At 47.4% G+C, this 16,524-nt stretch overlaps 1 long non-coding RNA gene across 1 annotated transcript; it reads right to left on the minus strand.

Annotated features, from left to right (window-relative positions):
- Nucleotides 1–1,483: 1,483 nt before the first annotated feature.
- On the minus strand, nt 1,484–14,942 carry LOC143663955 (uncharacterized). The gene is made up of 3 exons (XR_013166245.1): nt 14,921–14,942; nt 13,197–13,266; nt 1,484–1,549 (listed from the first exon to the last, which is right to left on the minus strand). It is a non-coding gene; the product is annotated as an uncharacterized LOC143663955 (long non-coding RNA).
- Between the last annotated feature and the right edge of the window lie 1,582 nt (nt 14,943–16,524).

Genomic DNA, 16,524 nt, shown 5'->3' on the forward strand with positions numbered 1-16,524 from the left:
AGAAAGCAAGGGCTTGATGCTGGACTCCTAGCCTTCCAACTGTGAGAAAATAACTTCTTTAAATAAATTAGTTACTATAACTATTAAAACATTTTGTTTCTTTGAATTTATTTACTTAAATTTATATTAAATGACCAATTTAAAAGTAAATTGTTAATTAAGCCAATCTCTTGTGTGGTATTGACGTAGCAACTCTGGCAAACTAAGGGGCATATCATGGGAAAAGCCTTTGACTGACATCAGGGGACATGGATTCCAGTTCCTGCCTTGTCCCTGCCTTGCTGTGCAGCCTGAAGCGAGTCTTTGACCTCTCTGGGCCTCTAACATGGAAGGCGGCGGGTGAGGTCCTTTCCAAGGGCTCTTTTCACTCTGTTATCCCGGGAGTCTGATGAAACACGAATGATATATATTTAATGTACCTGTGCATTTCTGAGCCGCTTTTATGTGACTCTCTTTCTTTTCAGCCAGAGGCATCAAGGGTCTTGGAGAGGAATAGGATTGGGGATCACGAGTACAAAAGGAAAGCATTGATGCTCGGCTTTTGACTGAATAGGATCCTGCAGCCTTTAGCCAGATAATGGTCTTGAAAGCCAGGCTTTGTTGAGAGAGGGGAAAAGGCTTTCTAAATCCCCCAAGTCCTCTTTGCATTTCAAGAGCCAGCCGGGCTGACTCTGAGATCAGAAGGGAGCGTGGTGAGGAAGGAGGAGGTGAGGAGAGGGGAATGCCCCCAGACAAGCAGAGGAAAAAGAGGGCCAAGCATCACAGGAAGGAGGACAGATTCCGAGGAGAAGTAGCCAGGCTGAGGACATGGCTTGGGTCTCAGGGAGAGACCCACAAGCCTGCCCTTCTGTACAGAAGATCACAGGTACTAGAGACTTCAGACGAAGTGCTGGAACATCGGTGGTGGCATCCACTTGGCCATTTAGTCGATGTGGTGGTGGGGTGAGGTTGTGGAGTTAGACATGTGACATTGGTGGAAGGAGAGGTCCAGTTAAATGAGCGTGACCTGGCATTGCTGAGTCCTATGACCTGCATGGTGTGCACAGATGGTCCAGAATTCCAGCCTGCCCCCCAGGACCAAGAGACCCTCAGAGAGGAGCACTTTTGACCAAAGGCAATGGGGGTGGGGGGTCCACAGACCATGGCAGTGGAGACTGGCTCAGGCCGAGGTCTCATGAGACTAATACATCACCAGTGGGCCCAGTGTGGACTTTGGCCAGTGCTGAGACAAGCAGGAAGACAAGCACGTAGATGCCAGTGTGGACCAGGGAGTCAGCACATAGGCTGGAACTCCAGCCTGTGCTGCCAGGAAGTGCTGTTGGCTTCTTCACCCCCTTCTACCCTGGCTGACATATTTGGAAGGAGAAAGAGGAAGGGAGGAGAACCCAGAAACTATGAGTTTTACCCCAAGGCAACTGAGTTGGCTCCAGGGAGCCCATGTTAAGCTGCAGGGGACAGAGTCATAGTTAACTGGTGAACTTGCCAATAAAGAGGTCCTCTTCTCCTCTGCCATCAGCAGGATGTGAGTTCCAGCATGAGACAAGATCAGCTGGAAGAAATATAAGAAAGCTACATTTACTTTTCCTTCATGCATTTGCAGAAGATATATATATATATAGGAATTTTGAGCTCCCTTTGCAAAAAGAAGGGCCTGTCCCTCTTCATGTTTGTCCTTCCTTCCTCCTTGGTCAGGTTTTGCTTGCTGGTTATGTGGATGGAGGCTGCAATGGAGGCAGGTAGCACACAGGCAACGTCTGCCCAGTCCCCCAGGAAGCGCTGTCACTTGCGTTGTCTTATTCGATTGCATTAAGAACAGTTATTGCTATTTGGAGCAACTGAGGCTCGTAGAGGAGAGCAATTTGTCCAGTGTCACACAGCAAGTTGATAACAGAGCTGGGATTTGAACTAGGATTCTCAGATTCCAAAAATCATGTGCTTCTCAGTTGCACAGGCTTTTGGGGAGCGCCCTGACCGTGTGATTGATGGCCATGGTTTCAAGGCTGTGATCTACTTGGGGACCTGCCTGGCCTGTGACAGGAGGCATCCATGGTGATTAGTCAGGGGCTATGTGGGAAATGGCCGCGGGCTTCCAGGCATGTCACTGCAGTGGCTTCCGAGCCATCACTCTTCCTACAGTGCATGAGGAAGCCCAGATGAAAAGCCCCAAATATGCCTGGCAAAATGATGTGCAAGAAGAAATCATGCATCTCGCTCCAATTAAGATAAGAGAGTCCAATTGTCCTACAATTACCTTTATTTATCATACTCAGAATAAAGTGTGGTTGCGAAAGTGTCTCAGGAGAACTGTCTGGGAACTGGGGGTGGTCCAGGCTCTGTCTGGCATCCCAGCCAGGGGAGGAGGGAGGCCGACCTGTGTGGACAGCTGGGGAAGGCAGCAGGCTGAGGTCTGCTCCAATTCTGCTGCTGGCTTGTAGAGGGCACCGAGTCTGTCACCTCCTATTCCTGAGACTTAGCTTCTTCCTATGGAAAATGGGGAAGGATGCCTGCCTGGCTCGTCTCACAGGGAAGGAAAGGGAGGCTGAGACTCGGCACACACTTAGCCTGCGTGCGGTGCTGTGCTGAGCCTTTTCACATATGCACCACAAATGAGATATCATTTGATCCTCCAAACAGGGATTGACCAAGGCATCACCTCCCCCAGGAAGTGACTGGGTCAGATGACTTCATCTCTATCCCCACTCCCCAGCCCCTGATGGGGTCATTACTGTCCTGGGATTGAACTGTCCACCTCTTTGCCTGTACTGTGAGCTCTGCAAGGACTATTTGGAACCCCTAGCACCTGGGACAGAACTGCAGGTCGATTTTCCACAAACGCTTTTTGAGTGAATGAATGACAGATAAGGAAAGTAAGACTTGTGGGGGTTCAGTAACTTGCCCCAGGATAAACAGTTAATAATTTTCAGAGTTAGAAATCAATCTGTTGGAATGAGAGCCTCGTACTGGTGAGAGGAGAAAGCTGAAGTGCTAGGTAAAGCATCAGGACCCGGGTAAGCCGAAGGCTCTGCCCAGTCACGTGACCACAACATCCTCAGATCTCTCGGCAGCACCAGAATAAAAGCTCAGTAAATGAAAGGGTGAAGGAGCTGATTATGTTCCAGGCACCATTTTAGACACCAGTGTTGCAGCAATCATTAAGACGGGGTCTTTAATCACAAGGAAAACCAGTCTAACTGGGAGGAGGCGGGGGGAAGGGGGACAGATCTGGAAAGACAGTATGCCATGTGCAGTGAATACAGAATTTCAGAACCCAGTGCGTGGCCTGACTCAGCTTGGGAGCCAGAAAAGGTTTCCTGGAGCATTTGACTCTTTGGGTAAGGAGACAGGGCAGGGCAGGGAGGAGTGGAGAAGCCAGGGCAATAGTCTGTGCTGAGGCCTGCGGGTGGGGGAAAGCTTGGCTCTGTGAGCATCATAGGTGACAGTGGGCTGGAGCTACAGGTAGTGAGGAGCAGGACGAGAGACAAGGGGACTGGGGGTGGGGGTTACGAGCTGAGTAGGCAACGGCATGATGGCTTTCTTGGGGATCCCAAGGAGAAGGCAGAGTTGGGGTTAGAGTTCTGGGATCAGATGTCTCTGTCCAGGAGGGTATCGGAAACTTCAGGATGTGAGGTTGCAACCTGGGCTGGCCTGGATCCAGCATGCTGAACTGGCCATCCCCTCTGTTGCTCTAACCCTGCCAGCCTCTGAGGCTCTGGGCTACTGACACATCCTGCCAGATCCGGTGGCATGAGAAGGAGGAAGTAATCGAGGCTTGCTCAGTTTCCTGTAGTCCTTCCGTAATCCCTGTGGCTGGCTCCAAGGAGTGATGCTGCAAGACAGCTTTGCACAGCCGGGTGGATGGATGGGGTACAGGTGGCCCCTCTGCTGGCTCAGGGCTCTTTTGCATCCACTGGTTGGATGCTGCCTGGCATAGCCCGAGCAGACCCTGCTCTGGCTGAACTGGCTAAAGGAGGAACTCAGAGGGACTGGGCATTTATTGAAGACTTACTTGGGGCTAGGCATGGTGCTGGACACTTTCATATATTATCTTCTCAGATTCTCATAGCAGCCCCCTTGAGGTGGGCACCATGACCCCAATTTTTGGATAGGAAGGCTGATGAGTGGACTGAATCCACTGTGCCAGGCTGCCTTCCAAACTCATCTGAGCTTTTAACAGGTTAACCATCTCTCTGGCAGGGTGAGACCCTACACCAAAACAGTCAGGTGGGTGCAAGCACTATCAGCCAGGTGACAGACACTGAAGGCAAGGGCTGCACCTGACAGGTGGACCCAGGGCACAGGCATGAGAGTCCAGAAGAAAGAGTTGGAGAAGTTCAGTTCTCCTCAGCCTTGGGTAACCTTGGGTGCCTTGCAGTGAGGGCTTTTCAAGGGAGACAACATGCAACTGATGGCCCTTTATATTTCAGTATTTATATATTCATATTTCACCCATCTAGCCATACACCCCCACATTCCCCAGATCCATCCATCCATCCATCCATCCATCCATCCATCCATCCATCCATCCATCCATCTATCCATCCATGCTTCTATCCATTTGCATCAAGACACTTTCAGCTGTGGGTGACAGAAAACCCAACAAATAAACTAAAACAATAACAAAAAAATGCCATGTTGTGTAATAAGAAATATGGAAGTCAGGTGGCTCCAGCATTGGTTAATTCAGTGGTTCGATGACAAGCTTTGCAGACCCAGGTTCATTCCATAGTTACGCTCTGTGGTACTCGCTCTCACCTCCTCACCGTCATAAGATGGCGGCAGCATCTCTTAGCATCTCATCTTCACATCTCAGTGTTCAGAGGTCAGAAGAGAAGATGCCCTGCTGAGTGTCCCTTTCTAATGAAGAAAACCTTCCTGGGGAGCCTCTGGACCAGAACTGTGCCACGTGACTATTCCTAAGCAACTCTCTGGTGAGGGAAGAGGTATGACCGTGATGGCCTGAGACTACACAAGATGTGCTGCTTGGGGGTGGAGAGGTGCCCGGGTTCCTTATGAGTCCATGGCTGCCAGAGACTTGAGCCAACCTGGAGGAAGGCAGGGAGGGGACAGATGTTGCTGCTGAGTCGGCAGCTGTGTCAGCCATGCCATCCGTCTTTCCATTCACTCGTCGCCCACACGGCGATTCATTCACCCACACATCCCTCGTGTATCCACCCTGCATCAATTCATCTATCAAGGGTGTGCTGGTGCCCACAGCAAGCCGGGCCCTCTGCTCCCCGACTGGTGGGGACTCATAAGAAAAAGATCTCGTTAGGGAGAAATATGGGGTTTCCCATAATATCCCGACAACTGCTTTATTTAGTCACAGGAAGAATAATCTCTGAAGCTTGTGCTGTGCACTGCAGTTGGCAAAGATCTCCCAGGACCCCTCCTGCACTCCGCACGTGTTTATTGAGCATCTGCCACATGCCAGGCCCAGCGTCTTAGTTTTACAAAGGGTTTTTTGGCCTTCATTTGTCAGAAAGAGGCCTCCAAAGTCAGAGACCAAATGTTCTCCGGAGGCTGGAGTGAGGTGTCCCTCGCGCCTTCCTCAGAGCCAAGGGTGGAGAGTCCTCTGGAGCCGGGGGCGTCAGGAGGGCTCCTCTGGGGCCAGGGAGAGTGTTGTCCCATGCCAGGGAAGGGTCTTTCTGGAACCCTCCAGTGGGTTCTTCCAGAGCTTGTGATGGGGTATTGTTCAGGGCTAGGGATGGGGCTTTCACAAACCACAGGCAGGTGTCTTTTGAGCCATGTATGACGGAATTGTCACTTTTCTCAGCATAAAGGGGCATCCTCTCTCAAGGATACAGGTTTACTGGATGCCAAACCTGGGCAGCTCACCAGGGATTGGGAGCTTGGTGGAGGTAAATTTGTCCTTGATACGGACTCCTCCAATTTAGGAAAGTCCATTTCTCCTTTCACTTCTCACAGACCCTGCGACTGGTCTGAGCATTATCTCAGGGCCCCCAAATTCACCCTGATACCCATCAAAACTCATCGTTCTGTGCTCCATCTCCTGGGAATGTCTCCGAAGAGACAGAGGGGGGCAGAGCACCTGTAGTAACAGCCATTTCCATTCATGTGTCAGAAAATGGTCCTGGCCACCCACATGGAAGCGAATGTCTTAAATACACGTGTTATTGGGCCATTAGGATATTGTCAGGTGTCATGGTTAGGGACATGTGTCAACTCGGCCAAGTTGTGGTAGCTGTTTATCTGATTGGGCAAGTACTGGCCTATCTGTTGCAATGAGGACATTTCATAGGATTAGGTCATGATCACGTCAGCTGCATCCACAGCTGATTCCATTTGTAATCAGCCAAGGGGAGTGTCTTCCACAATTAGTGATGCTAAATCTAATCACGGGAAGCCTTTTAAGGAGGACTCAGAGGAGACAGGTCCCATTCCTGCTTCAGCTGGTGAGCCTCTCCTGCGGAGTTTTTCCAGACCCTCCATCGGAGTCATAGGCTTCACAGCCTGCCCTGTGGATTTTGGACTCTGCGTTCCTGCGGTCACATGAGACACTTTTATAAATTTTATATTTACAAGTGTTCCCTATTGATTCTGTTTCTCTAGAGAACCCTAACTAATACATCAGGACATTAAGAATGTCAGTTTTTCAGAACAGTTTTGCTTTGCATGTCCCCTCATGTCTTTGAGTTGAGGTTATTGGTTTAGGGTGGGCTGCCACCAATCAGGCAATAAATTGTTAATTACGTGCATGGCTCGGAGCCCTCTCCCCTTTCCCCGCCAGCCACCGGGGCCAATGTGCCCTCCAGACCTGGAGCTGTGATTGCTCCAGGCCCACAGCCTCAGGGTCTTCCCCATTAAAAGACTCCTGGAGTCTTCAGTCTCCAGGAGCTTAGAATCCTCCATGCATGTGGGTTAGAGTCCTCCACTCTCAGGGGTTGAAGCAGCAGAGTGCTGGAGCTAGTGCAAACTAGCTCACGAGCAATTGTATTCATTGCCTCCCAAAATTGCTTTCAGTGATGTCACACTGATAACTTGAAATCAGGCATGGTGGGAGTAAATGGAATTGGGAAACAATACCAACCAGATGCACCCCCACCGCCACCAAGAATCAGTTGTTAAACATTGACTAGTACAACTGAGCTCAGAGGCCTCTAGACTTAGAGCCCCATAGTCCTCCAGATTTAGGGGTGGAGAGTTTTCCATAGTCAATGTCAATGGGTTTTCCAGATCTTGTGAGGAATGATTTTCTGACATTGTATCTTCTAGACTCCTGCAGAGAGTATTTTTTTTCATAGTCATAAAGAGAGTGTGTTCTACAGCCTGGGGTGGAGTATTTTCCAAAGCCAGTAATGGCATGGTTTCTAGGGTCAGCAGAAATATTTTCCAGTGCCTGCACTGGGGTGTTTTCCTGTGCTGAGTGTTTTCAAGATGCAATGACGGAAGGTTTTCCAGAGCCATGGACAATTTCCTAGAATCATGGACAGACGTTTTCCCAGATCTAGGAATAGAAGTTTTCCAGAGCTGGGAATTGAAGTTTTTCTTGAGCCAGAAACAGAGTTTTTCCAGATTCATAGCCATAGAGTTGTCCAGAGGTATGCAAGGAAAATTTCCAAGATGGAGAAAAATATCTCTTTGTCCAGAGTAGAGTATGGCATCTTCTCCAGAGGCAGAGTTTGCTGGTGTATGGAATGCTCAATATTTCAGGGTCTCCCCATCCACACTGAGACCCCACTACATCCCACTGTCTTTGGGACCAGCTCCTGGGTAGCAGGTGACAAAGCTCCCCAGTGCCCCGGCCATACAACTTAATCTGAAAATGGGTCATACTTCCCAGATGGTCAAGTTTTAGGACCTCAAGTTCAAAATGAAAACTCACTGAGTCATTTTACAATTGTGGAGAAAAAAAGTCTAAAAAGTAAGGTACCTGCATTAATCATATGCACGTGAAGGGTCCCAGGGGCTCTTTTGTCAACTAGAGTGTTAACTTTGTCTCCTTTCATCATGTTGGTAACTTCTTAGTAACTTGTCCACGAGGCCTAAATAAATAGTAGCCTTAGATACTGGAACATGAGGGCTTTGGCTTCATCAAAACCGGGTTAGGATCCTGGGGCAAGTTATTTAGCCAGTCTGGATTTTAGTTTTCTTATTTGACAATAGGCAAAAATAAAGCTCAACCTGTGTGTGGAGCGCCCCAGCACGGGGGGGGGAAGTTGGAGGTAACAGCTTCTAATAAATGTATGATTTGATTCAGGCAGTAAGGAGGAGCAAGGGCTGGCCTGACTGAGGCTGGCACTACTTAATGGCACGCCCTGGGAGACCCCCAGAGACCTCACTTCCTCCTCTGACCCTCATGTTTCCAATTCTATAAAATCAAGGGTTAAAAGAGATGATGACAACTAGTAACCACACCAGCCCTAACATGTGCTGACATTCTGTGAACTGAACCTTGACCCCCAGATAGCTGCCCCAAAGCTGGCCCTTTGAGCAGGGAAAGCTGAATCATTTCTCAGGATCTGAAATGACGTCCATCAGCATCTCGTTAGGGGCTTAGGTGAGGTTCTGATGGTGTGTATGTCAGGATTCCCTAGAGAAACAGAACCCGCAGGAGATATCTGTAAATATGAGATTTATAAAGGTGTCTCATGCAACCGCGGGAATGGAAGAGCCCAGAATCCGCAAGGTAGGCTGTGAAGCTGGCAGCTCTGATGAAGGGTCTGGATGAACTCCACAGGAGAGACTCACTGGCTGAAGAAGCAGTGAAAAAAATCTCTCTTTTTCTTTAAAAGTCTTCAACTGATTGGATTATCTCATTGGTGGAGACATGCCTTAGAGGATTGCGGATGTAATCAGCCACAGATGCAATCAACTGACTGATGATTTAATACACCAGTGTTCTGATTCATCAACCAGCCGTGAAATATCTTTGCAGCAGCAATCAGGCCAGTGCTGGCCTGACGAGACAACTAGACGCCATCACTTGGCCAAGTTGACACCCTCACAGACGGTATAAATACGGCAACTCAGCCCAGGACCCAGGAACAGGGGACACCACCTGGCCAACCAGTCTTCCTTCCTAGAGATTACCCAGGCATCTATGCAGGCAAAGATGAAACACCGGAGGGAAATTAAAGTTCCACTCTATATTTAGCCTGGTGAAGGCTGATACCCCAGAGCTGGTCTTTCTGATAACAGAGGTGGCTGTAGAGCCTTAAACCCAGGGCCTGAAAAGGTCTCACCTTCCTCAACCAGCACCTGATCTTTCATGAGCCAGAGCTGATCACCGACGCCACCTGAGCCCAGAGTGTTCTGGTGAGGAGAGAGGGGTGAAGGCTGTCTCCTCCCTCCGTGAAGAACTCTAGGCCCAAAAAGGAAGCACATACATTTCTCACCACATGAACTGAATTTGTTCTTGGAGATGCGTTGGAAACAAAGTATTGGGCTTGGGGTTTTATGGTTTTCCTGGTCTATCCAAAATCTCCAACCAATTAGCTCAAATATCTCAAAACACTGTTAAATACCTATGTGACAACCTACCAAGGACTTCTGCCTAAAACAAAGCATTTTAAACTCAAGTCATCTGCTTCTCTAACCCAGGGTGAATAATCAGTGGGGAGGGCTGTGTGTACTGATAAACACAGAGGAGGGCACGGAGGAGGTTTTCCTTCTGTGCTACAATAATATGCACTGCAGACATGAAAGATGCTAAAGATTCCACTGAATTGGACCTGGGCTGGGAGTGCCACCAGGTGCCTGACACAGTAAGGAAAATGTATGGAAAATTGTCAAGCTAGAGACCTGATCCCTTTGGGTGAACAGCTGAGATTTACCTGCAGCAGGTGTCACCTCCTCCCACCTGGACTTCAAGCCTTCAGCACAAGCCTTGTGTAGGAATTATCACATATTTTCAATTTTGTAGTAGTTTGGGACAATTGCTTTTTTTTTTAAATAAGCCATTTATACATGAAAATCTAGCAAATAAAGGATAATTACAATTACATTTCAATCAAATTTAATTTATTAAAGTTATAGATCTTAGGACTTAGCTCTTTCTTTACCTTTTACCTTCAACTTATGGATCTTGGTATTTCATTTATGAATTTAGTAATTTTTATATAAAAGTAATATCATTTTTACTTGTTCATTGACTAATATCCAATTAACTCATAAATTTGATAGATTAATTTCCCATAAATGCAATACCATTTACACATTTAATTAAGCAAATTCCTGTATAAATTTTAAACTACAATTAAAAATTTAATTTATGTGATTCAAACACTTCAAATACCTGACAAGAGAGACTTACAAATATGTTGAGCAAATTATTCTTGAGCATTTAAACATCTGTAACTCAAATTAGACATAAAATGGGTTGCTTAAGTCTTGTTTCGAACATCATAAAAAAACAAGCAGAACATACATAAAACAAAACAATTATTATAGAATTTCTTACTCTAATTATAAATACAACTTATACAGAAGTATCATTTTTATGGATTCAATTTATTTCTTTCATCACCCTGCTACTTAGAAATCAAGTAATCTATAAATTTCTCACCCTAATTGAAAACAACAACATTACTATTTTCCATTTAAGCTAAGATCACTCGGTAGAAAACTCAGGTCCATGGTAAGAGTGTAGCGAAGATTGGGCCATGGGACACAAGGCACTCAGAACCAACACGGGCACAGTCACCAGTGGGCTTTCCCGGCACCTGACCGGTTGGCCTCCGTCATGTGTTGAGATTCTCTCCACCATGTCATTGGGGCTTTCTGAACTCTTGCCTTCTGGCTAGGACTTGACCAATAACATACATTTCAATTTCTTTCATCCCAGGTCCTTTCCTGGAAATGATCAGGCTCTTAAATTAATGACGGTGGCTCCATGCCATTGGGTTTTACTTTATAAGATGACCCTGGTGTGTAATGGCTTGCATTAAAACCTACTGTGTTCAAGACCCTAGTTCATTTTTCTACAAGGTCGTCTGTCTTTTCCTCATTTGTTTGCAGGAGTTCTTTATATGTTGTGGATGCGAGTTCTCTGTCAGCTATGTCTGTTGTAAATACCTCCTTCCACTCCGTTGAAATCTAGAGTTTGAATCATTCCTCTGAGATCCTATCCTTGACCACATATGAGAGGTCACCTTTTGAATGTCCAGGGAGCGTGCCAAACTTTATATGGCAAATGTGGATCTCTCATTTACAGATCCTCTACGTTCCCACCTCACCCTCTCTCCTGAAACTATCTCCAAATCAAATATTGGCCACATTATTCATTCAATTACCTATTCCCCAAATGTAGAAATCATTCTTTTTAATCCTTTTTATATCATGAAAGAGAAGTTATACAGAAAGTACATTAAAAATAAATGTACAATTTAGCAAATAAAGATAGAATAAACACCATGTCATATATGTGCATATGTAGGTAATTTAAAATATTTATGTTTTAGTTTTGCCTTTATATGAACTTTATATAGTGGAGTCACACTGAATATATTCTTTTGCATCTTCATTCTTCCTTTCAATGCTATATTTGTAACACTCATCATGTTACAAATGATGAGTGAATGAAAATTTCTTTCATCACCCTGCTACTTAGAAATCAAGTAATCTATAAATTTCTCACCCTAATTGAAAACAATTATTTCCTTATTTCTCAGAGCAGTTGTATGCAGCTAAAATAATCCTATTTGTTTATGTGTTTGTTGTCTTGTTTGATTTCAAGTCCAGATCCTGGATGAAGAATGTAAACTGTCAATATTCCAGGCAATTAACATGTTCTTCCAGATTCATGGACGGTCAGCCCCACAGAGGCAGGGTGGAGAATTCTTTAGTTTCTCAGCTGAAGTTGGTTTTCCGGAATTGGGATCGGACAATCTTCTGGAGCCAGAAGGCAGTGCAATGCAAAATCAGGAAGGAAAGACCCTCAAGAATCAGGCTGAAGGACTCCAGAATCGCGAGCAGAATCTCTTCTGGATTTACAGAGGATTATTTATTTATTTATTTGCTTAGAGCCAACAATTTTGTGGGGCTATAAATATCTCTGGAATATTTTTCAGAGCTAGGAACTGAGAGATTTCCAAAGCCAGATGCAATAATTTTCATATATTGTTTTTCAGATCGAGAAATAGAGCCGTTTGAAGATGGTAAATCATCCATTTCTCCAGAGTGAGTAAAGGACAGCATCTCTTCCAGAGCTGAGGGCACCACCGTTCCTCTGCCATGAGGGAAAAGACTGTCGGGCACGCTGCTTTTGTGGGATTTTCCGATGAATGTGAAGTTAGCACAGTTACATTTTTCTGTAAGGCTCTTTTGTGGAACTAGCTCTCTTAGCCTTTCCTCCAAGATACCCTGAATCTATTTCTACTTCAAGACACACAAATTTATGTGATAACCTCAATAACACTTAATCTCCTGTGCTTCCTTCTGAGAATCCACTATTCTGAGAACATGGAGTGGGGGGGGGGGGGTGTGCGTCAAAATACATGCCCAAGTCTCTCAATAACCCCCCCCCAGGTGTTCCCATTCAAGACCTTCCAGATGGGCATAACCCTTTGAGTCATGTTATTACTTTAGAGGAGCACTTCCGCTATGCAGATGTGTAAAACACAAACATGCAGAAGATACTAGGATCCCTTTTGCTTTTTCAAGTAGAGGGTTCATCTCTTCTCCTTTCAGTGATTATATTGGCAACTCTATCTGAGGCCCACACCCCCAAATAAACCATACCGAGTTGTCCCAGAGTCAACATACTATCATGCCAAGAACAAGGGCTTTGGAATCTGACAGACCTGGGTTCGATCCAGTAATGCTGTGTTGTCCTGGATGAGTTACTTTACCTCTCTGAGCCTTAGTTCCGTCATCTTTTAAATGGGAGTAATCATATCGCCTTGCAGAGTTGTCATGGGCATTTAAAGTAATGGTGTGCCCTGGGCTAGAGAAGTGCCCTGGGCTAGAGAAGGTTCTAGCAACTGTTTAATCGAAAGGCAGGCGAGAGGTGGAAAAGCGCACTGACTTGAGAATTGGAATGCCTAAAAAGATCCTAGTTCTGCTTCTCAGTTCAACTGTGTGACTTCGGGCAAATTACTTCTCTTCTCTGGGGTTCAGTTTCTTCATCTGTAGAATCAAAGCTTGAATAAAACGATTCTATAGGTGATACCAGCTCTGACTTCCTAAAGATATGAACTGACTCCCTTGACATTTAAGAAACTGTTAGGTTGTCCTACTTTTGTTCCTTGGAAGAGGGCATCCTGTCAGGGGTATAGGTGAAGTTTTGATGGCGTTGATATGGCCTGACTACAAGACACAAGGATTCTTGTCTTACTATCATACTTTGTTCTCTGTTTTCCCCAATAGTGTATAACAAACGCATGTAACAAATGAGAAGTCAAAACACCAGTTTGTTTCGAGCTAAGCAAATGCCCCACATCCCGATGCAGGGGTGTGCCCTACTGGAGTCCTAGCTGGGCCTCTCCAGCCTCCTCTAACATCTGGAAAGAGTAATGCCATCACCGTAGCTGACTGATTGGATAATTACTATGTGCTAAACAACGGATATTATTTACTTCGTTGGACTGTTGTTCATAACAACCCTATTATTGGACTATCATGACCCTACTAACCAGAAAACATGGCCCCATCCAGTCTTTGGAAATCTGATCTGAAGGTGGGCAACTGTCCCTCCCAGCTGCAGGTAGGGGTGATATGGGGAAGGGGAGCTCCCAGGTTCCTAGGGGCAGTGACGACATCTTGACTATAAGAGATGGAAGAGAGGTGCTTGGTGGGTGGGAAGGGTGGAGACTGGGGCAAGGGGCAGGTCATAGGGTGGGGAACATGGAGAGTCAGGTCAGTCTAACATCTGTGGTCTTGGGAAGCCCCTGTGCCAAGTGTTGGGAATATAGCGATGAATAACGTAGTAAATGTGGGGGTAGGTGGGATGGGTAGGGTGAGCGAAATGGAAACAGGCACCTTTTCAGTGCAGCCTGACTCTTATAAGAAAAGCACAAACACAAATCGTGGTCTGAAGGGGGAGTCATGAACCTGACTGCTTGCCAGGGAAACCCTCCCAGCTTCCCAGGTGGGGTGTGACATCCACTCAGCCTCAGGACCCGTAGCTCCATCTCTTTCCTCCTCCCTCCATCTCTACTCTCCAAATCTTGGTCCCCTCCCCTCCATCTCTCACTAGTCCCTGCAATAATTGGCCCTTCCAGCTTATCCTCCCCAGCAGCCAGCGGGGAGATCTTAAAATGCAAACCTAATCACAAGCCCCCTCTCCTTTCATCCCTCCGGTTGCCTGAGAAAATGGCCCAAGACCCCTTGGACAACTCTCAAGCCCTTCAGGAACTTGCCCCTGCTTCCCCTTTCAGCCACAGCCCCCAACCCTACTCCTTTCCACCCCTCCGCCTCTAGGTTCCAGGCACAGTGCCCCAGGTGTCCTTGCCTTCTCTTGCCCCCCAGTCTTTGCACACCTTTTCTCATCTAGCTCCTTCAGGTCCCAGCTTGGGCATCCCTTTCTCCTAGGAGCCCTTCCTGACCTGGCAGATTGAATAGGGACCCTCCTGTGTGTCTCACGCCTCTGAGCTCCCCTCTCTTTGTCTTCTGCACACTGCCTTGTAAGTTTTTGCTGGACAGTTTGCTAGCTCCCACTGGGGGCTCTGTGAACTCCAGGGTGGGGTGTACTCATCGCTGTATCCACAGAGACCAGCTGGCACCTGGATGGTGGATGGTGCTCACGGGTGTTTGTGGGGTGCATGGGTGAGTGTCTGGTTTCCTTGTGGGGGGACAGTGAAGGGCTGGCATGGGAGTGTGCCAGTGACTTGAATAGGTGCCTTTGGAGAGGACTTTTGAGTTTCTGGGGCTGCAGGAGCTCAGTTTCCTTGTAGAGGGCTGAGTGGGGGTGTCCCTGAACCCCAACATAGGCTGGAATGAGGTGGGGGCCATCCAGAGTCACCTTGTATCATCCTCCAGACCAGCGGCCACCTGGGCTGTCATAGCAACAGCCCGCCCTGGAGACTGGATCAACCAATAGCAGTCTGTGCTGGTGAGGTAATACCAGACCTCGAAGCTCATTGGCTGCGATTTCGCACACGTCCGGGTTTGGGGGGGCGGGTGGGAGATGGCACCGGGAGGAAAGAGCTTGCGCAAGGAGCTCTGGGACCCATCTCTGATTCGGTTGGTTACATTTGGTCTGCGGCCACTCCACGCCGCTCTCTCTCTCTCTCTGGGTCTGTCCGCCACTGTCTTTCATCTCTCTTTCTCCGTCTTGTTCCTGCCTCCGGTCCTTCTGCCTGTGTCTGTCTCCCTGTTTCTGTGACTCCTGCTTCTTGACTCCCAGCCTCTGCCCTGGGACCTCCCTGCACTTAGTATCTCCGCCTCTGCTGGCTGTCCTTCCCTCCACTCTTGCCACCAGGTGCCTTCTCCAAACAAGGACGCGGCCAGAGCTCCTTGACTTGCAGCCAGAAGGTGACTCACTGCTTCAAACCGCGAGGCCCGGCCTTGCTGGTCTCAGGGGCACCTTCTTTCCAAGTTCGTTGGAAAGTTCTGGCACCGGCTCTCGCCCTGAGATCTCACCAGGCTCGGGCCTCTTGTTGACGTGTCACGCAGCCAGGGAAAGGCCAGGCATTCTTTGCTTTGGGGAGGGTTGAGACATAGAGGACAGACTTTGAGAAGGAGTAGACTCAAATGACAGTAATTACAAGTGTGTTTTGGGAAAGGGGACTCAGCAAATATTAATAAATCTGAAGCATGTCACACTTGGCCCAGTAACCCTGAAAGGCTTCCGGAACAAAGAGTAGACACAAAATGGGGTCCCCCTCCCAAACCCTCACTAAAAAAGTCTTCATTTCACACTTTGACGATGAATACATTCTCCATAGCATCTTGGTCAAGAGCAAGGACCCCAAGGTGGGCAGTCTGTTTCTGAATTCCAGCTCCATCACTTTCTGGCTTTTTGACCCTGTGCAAAGGGCCTGACTTCCTTGGGTATCAGAGTCAAGTGCGAATTGCAAACACTGCTCTCCGCTGCATGGGACTGTTATAAGAACGAAATGAACTATTAGATGTAAAGCACTTGGGACAGTGCCTGGCACATGTGAGCATCTCAGAAATGTTAATCATTTTTTTTTATTATTATATGGACAGGCACCAGGAATTGAACCTGGGTCCTCTGGCATGGCAGGCAAGAACTCTGCCTGCTGAGCCACCGTGGCCCACCCTAATCTTTTCTATTGGTAGCAGTGATAGAGCTTCTCATCTCCTCCCCAGAGCTGACTGCCCTCAGCCATTGGTGGCAGGTGCCACAAGTGGGCTCACTCAAATTCCATTTAGCTCACCTTCTACTCTAGGGCAGTGGCTTTCAATTTTGTCTGCATGGTAGAATCATCTGGGGACCTTTTTAAACTCTCCCTGCTGTGGCTCTACCCTCAAACGATCACATTGCAGCTTCTGGGGGTGTGACCCTGGCCCTCATACTTCCCCTGGTTCATGCCAATGTCAGCCAAGGTTGAGAACCACAGACCTAGAGCAGTTGTTCTCAAAGTCTGGACCTCAGGCCTG

This window comes from Tamandua tetradactyla, chromosome 2, assembly GCF_023851605.1.
Source record: "Tamandua tetradactyla isolate mTamTet1 chromosome 2, mTamTet1.pri, whole genome shotgun sequence".
In the NCBI taxonomy this organism is placed as follows: domain Eukaryota; kingdom Metazoa; phylum Chordata; class Mammalia; order Pilosa; family Myrmecophagidae; genus Tamandua; species Tamandua tetradactyla.